Genomic DNA, 6,000 nt, shown 5'->3' with positions numbered 1-6,000 from the left:
TAGGAGGGGTCCGGACTCTTGTAGGTTTCTTGAAAAATGGTCCAAATTAGCTCTAGAGAACCCCAAATTACAGTGGCCACTGTTAGGTTCTTGGGACAAGGATCGAGTGGACGCTTTAAAAAGCAAACTCGTCCTCCCAAAAACCAAATTGGAGAGAGGAGAAGTAGACTGCTTCATGCAGTGGTGGGAAGAGGCAAATCGTAGATGGACTGTGTCAAAACTCACCTCTCTTAAAAATTCTATCAAAAAACTAACAATTCAATTGGATGCAGTCTCTCCCACCACTAGTCCGAGCGCTCCCCTTTGCCCAGTCCTGTGCAAGGATCTGGATCAAACCCGACCCCCACCATACTCCTGCGCAAATAAGAAATCAGAAAAGGAAAAATCTTCAGTGACTACAGATAATGAAAGTGAAGAAGATACCCTCATTGGCCTCGCAGCTCTGCAAAATATTATGAAGAAGAAATCCAAAGCAGACTGCAAAGATTCTCTTGACATCTCTTCTTGGAAAAGAGAACCTGATGGGAGGTTAATGAGAGACTCTGATCAAACTGTTGTGGCACCCTTACGAGTCCTTAAGATGGGAGAAAGTGAGTCCATATGGGATTATAAGCCCTGGACTCGTACGGAACTTTTATCTATAGTTAAAAGTTTTCCCAAACCACAGGAAAACTCTGTCAAATTTGCTGAGGAGTTTCTGTTAATCTGTGAAACCTATGAACCCTCTGAGACAGATCTCCTCCAACTCTGTAAATTGTTAGCTCCTGCCAGTTATTATGAAAAATGGTTGGCTGCCGCAGACTGGCCAGCTGAGGCACGCCACTCAACCATAAAAAGTACTGGCCCAGATTCGGCATACAGAGACCGGTGTATGGCTCTTTGGAAGCGCCTGCATCAAGCCATTCCCAAAGTGTGGTCTCCTAAAACAAACTGGACAGCAATACGTTGCTGTAAGCAAGGGCAAGGAGAAAGCCCAGGCGACTATAGGTCCCGGCTAACTGATATTTTCCTACAACATTCAGGAATACAAGAGCCCGATGTAAATGGGCAGGGGGCCTTGGCACATGCATTTGTTGATGGTCTTCTCCCTGCCACAGGCAGCATGTTAAAACGAATAAGTGTGGGATGGGAGACTGAAACCATGGACAAATTGCTGGCAGTAGCAGAGCATTGCCTCAGCACTTTAAAAGGAAAGGGGGAACAGTCCTCCCAAAAGTTAATGGCTCTGCAGATACAGCATTATTCAGGACTAAGCAGACCACACCGGGGACAGGGACGGGGTTGCGGAAGAGGGCGGGGGCTGGATTAACTGGGGTTTGTAACTACTGTAAACAGCCTGGACACTGGAAAAAAGAGTGTCCAAGATGACCTAATAATTGTATGGGAAATCAAGTGAACCCCCGCTGGTTCCTCCAGCTGATCCCCAACCCTATTTTTCACCCCAACAATGACGGGATGCTGGGAAACCTCACAAAGTTTTAGCTCCCTTATTACCTCTGTCCCCTACTGGAGAATGTGTCCTGACTGTAAATGATCTCTCTCTCCCTTTCCTTGTTGATACTGGAGCTTCTCTTTCTACAATCCGCACCACTGACTTGCCTGAGGTTCCCCGATCTGGAAAATCTGTGTCTGCTGTTGGCATTACAGGGATCCCTACCTCTTTTCCCCTCTCAAAGCCTTTGTCTGTTCAGGTCGGTCCCCTCTCTGAGGAGCATGCATTCCTCCTCTCTGATTCCACCCCTGCAAACCTTCTGGGATGGGACTTGCTATGCAAACTTGGCTGTTCTATTTACTGCTCCCCAGATGGTGTCTATCTGCAAATCCCTCAGTCTTCCTTATGTGATTCTGTAGCCTCCCTGCTGTCTGAAACTTCCCTCTCCACTCCGGTCCCTTGCTGTCCCTTAACTCTGTCCCTAGAGCACCTAATCTCTCAGGTTCCTTCCTCCCTATGGCCATCTCACCCATCTGAAGTGGGCCGATTAAATACTGACCCAGTTCGGGTTACTGTAGACAATTCCAAACCTCTGCCTCGTCTGTCTCAGTATCCTTTGAATCCTGAGGCAGAGGCTGGGATTGCTCCAGTTATATCTGCATTAAAAGAACAAGGAATTATTGTCCCTTGTTCCAGCCCCTGTAGCACCCCTATCCTCCCAGTTCAAAAGGCTGATGGCAAATCGTGGCAATTTGTTCAAGACCTTCGAGCTATTAACCGTATTGTCATACCTTCTTTTCCAGTGGTTCCTAACCCTGCTACAATACTAGCATCTATTCCTCCAAATGCAACCCACTTTACTGTTGTAGATTTGTGCTCTGCTTTCTTCTCTGTCCCAGTTCACACTGAATTCCAGTATCTCTTTGCCTTCTCCTACAAGGGTCAGCAATATACATGGACTACCCTTCCCCAGGGGTATACAGAGAGTCCATCCTATTTTTCTCAAGCCTTAGCCAGGATCTCGCTGATCTGGTTTTCCCATCAGGATCCACACTGATCCAATATGTGGATGACTTACTCCTGTGCTCCCCCTCTCTGTCTGCCTCAGAAACTGATTCACTAACACTTCTCACAGCTTTAGCAAACAAGGGTCATAAGGCTTCTCGCACAAAATTGCAGCTCTGCCAAACCTCTGTCACATACCTAGGCTTCCTTCTCTCCCAGGGCTCCCGTACACTCTCTCCAGCCCGGGTACAAGCCATCCTTAGCTTTCCCCAGCCTTGCTCTCCACGCCAGGTCAGAAAATTCTTAGGCATGACAGGGTTCTGTAGGCAATGGATTCCCCAATATGCTTCTCTGGCTAAACCACTCCAAGAACTCACTCGATCCTCTGTACCTAACCCCATGCCATGGCCACTTGAAGCAAATGCTGCTTTCATCTCCCTTATGCAGAATTTAGCCTCTGCCCCTGCCTTAGGGTTACCTAACTATGACAAGCCTTTTACCCTTTTCTGTCACGAACAATCTGCTTGTGCCCTCGGGGTTCTTACTCAGGAGCACGGTGACAGAAATCGCCCGGTGGCTTATTTTTCTGCAACCTTGGACCCTGTAGCCCAGGGTTTACCCCCTTGCCTACGCGCTGTAGCTGCTGCAGCGCGCCTGGTCGAGATGTCTGAGTCCCTTGTCCTCCGCTCTCCTCTCACTCTCATGGTTCCCCATTCTGTGGAAACTCTCCTTCTGCAACGCAACACTGCTCACCTCTCCTCTGCTCGCCTCATTAGGTATGAACTTTTGCTGCTTTCAGCCTCACATATCACTATTAAGCGCTGCTCCCGGTTAAACCCTGCTACCCTCCTTCCTTTACCTAGTGATGGTGAACCCCGTGACTGCCTTGCAACTGTCTCCGCTATCACTGTCCTGCGCCCCGACCTTTCAGATGTACCTCTCCCTAACTCTGACCTGGTATTATTCACTGATGGGTCCTGTTATAGAAATGACCAAGGCCACCTTCTTGCAGGGTACGCTGTGGTCTCTCTCTCTGAGACCATAGAAGCTGCGCCCTTACCCTCTGTGACCTCTGCCCAGGTGGCTGAACTGATTGCTCTAACCCGTGCCTGCTTTTTAGCCGAGGGGCTCTCTGCCACTATTTTTACTGATTCTCGGTATGCCTTTGGGGTTGTGCATGACTTTGGCACCCTCTGGCAGGCTCGAGGTTTTCTTACCTCTACTGGTACCCCTATCAAGAATGGCCCCTACATTGCCGCCCTCCTGTATGCAGTTTTACTACTGTCTGCCTTGGCAATTGTTAAGTGTACTGGCCACTCAGCGGCAGACACCGAGGTGGCAAAAGGTAATGCACTTGCTGATGCTGCTGCAAAACATGCCGCCACTATAAAACCTTCACCAGAAGCGTTTCTTGGTCCCCTCTCTGTCTCTGTAATGCCACCATCCCTGTCTCATCTCGCTCAGCTCCAGGATTCTGCCCCAGAAACAGAGAAAGACTCCTGGAGTGCTTTGGGTTGCTCTTTGCATTCTGATTCCCTTTGGCGATCGCCCACCGGTACCTTTGTAGCCCCCCTCTCACTCTACCCGTCTCTAGCCGCCCTGCTACATGGTGTTTCGCATGTCGGCAAGGAGGGGATGGTCTCTGCTATGAGTAAGGCAGGGTGGTGGGGTCCCCATTTCAGCTCCTTTGCAACCCGCCATTGTGCCGCTTGTGTTACTTGTCAAAGCCACAATGTAGGCAAATCTGTAAAAGTAACACAAGGGTTCTGGGGTTTGCCTCAAGCACCTTTCCTATACTGGCAACTTGATTTTGTACAAATGCCAAAGTGTCAGAAATATGAATTCATTTTAGTTATAATATGTCTGTTTTCGGGTTGGATTGAAGCCTTTCCCTGTCGCAAAGCTGATTCATTGTCCGTTGCAAAATGTCTGTTAAACCACATTATCCCTACCAAGGGAATTCCTGCCACTTTGTCTAGTAACCGGGGAACACATTTTACTGGAAAAATTGTTCAACATCTAAACCAGGTATTACATGTCACCCACCTGTTGCACTGCCCTTACCATCCACAGTGGCAGTTGAAAGGCGAAATGGTGTGCTTAAAATTAAGCTGGCAAAAATCTGTAGTTCCACAGGGTTAAACTGGCCAGCTACTTTACCACTGGCCCTTATGGAAATTCGGTCATCCCCATCCCAGAGACACAAATTGAGTCCATTTGAAATCATCATGGGACGCCCTATGCGAACAATGGCTACTATTACCCCAGGCCCAGACCTAAACCTAACTCACAGCACGCTCCTCCAGTACTGCAAAGGGTTAATGCAAGCTGTGAGCTCCTTCCATTCGCAGGTGCGAGCAGCGTGGCCGACGGAACCCACCTCTGCTGCCTGTCACACTCTTGAGCCTGGTGATTGGGTCTACCTGCGGCACCACCTTCAGAAGCACACCTTGGAACCCCGGTGGAAGGGTCCATACCAGGTACTGCTCACCACCCAGACAGCAGTGAAATTATCCGGCATCGCTGCATGGATCCACGCCTCACAGTGTAAGCCAGCGCCACCTCAAGGGGACCAAGCACCTCTGCAAGACCACGCAGAACCAGCTTCAACCCCAGAAGACAAAGAGGAACAGCCTGCAATACCTTACAATCTGCGCTCTCGTAAGGGTTGCCAGAAGCAGAGGGTAAGCAGACAGCAGGACCCAACAAACAAGAAGCAGTAGTGAGCCTAGCACCTGCTGCCTGGTGGACGTAAAACCATGACTGCGGTTCCCTCGAAAGGGGTTGTCGGAACCAGAAAGGGTCCTGCTTCCAACATGTGTCCTTTGAGAAGCTTAATCCTCAGCTACTGTGTCCTGAGGGTCTGGGGAATCCAGAGTGACAGTGACAATTCTTTCATCCAACAACAGGTGCAGATAGCCCAGATCCTGAATATTTCTAATTGCTGGGTCTGCAGCCACATCCCAGCTCACTCACAAGCTAGTATCCCCACCATGGCAATCCCTTTGAATTCCTCAGAGCTTGCCGGAGAACCCTATCCACTTAAAAGGACATGGAAGGAAAATGACACTTGGGGGCTGGGAAAAACGTATGTTCCTAAACTTATAAGTGTGGTGAAAGGAAAGGGCCACTGGTGCTGGGTGTGTAATGGGACAGGGCTGAATCTAGGGAGGAGCAACTGTCTCCAATACATTGTGTCCCATGGTGTATGGGACTATTCAAACAAGGTTGGAGAATGGCGAACCGGGTATGGAAAGATAAACTTCCTCTCAACCTGGGATCAAACCAAAGATTCAATCTCTTGCTCCCCCTACAGCCTCCCTGAGAAAAACAGCACCATCTACAAATGTCATGTGAATGCTACCTCTTCTCCCAGTGAAAATCATCCTGTGCCCTTTGGGGGATACTATTCCTCCTTCGTAAATTCTTACATGTCAAAGGGTTGCAGTCAACCCTTCCCAGCTTTAATGGGACATCATTGGGTTTGTGGGGAAAATGCTTAGACTGTGTTACCAGCAAATTGGTCAGGTATCTGTTATCCTGCTCAGCTTTTCCCACAATTC

This window comes from Chelonia mydas, chromosome 13 (assembly GCF_015237465.2).
Source record: "Chelonia mydas isolate rCheMyd1 chromosome 13, rCheMyd1.pri.v2, whole genome shotgun sequence".
Classification (NCBI taxonomy): domain Eukaryota; kingdom Metazoa; phylum Chordata; order Testudines; family Cheloniidae; genus Chelonia; species Chelonia mydas.
This window is presented reverse-complemented; position numbering follows the sequence as displayed.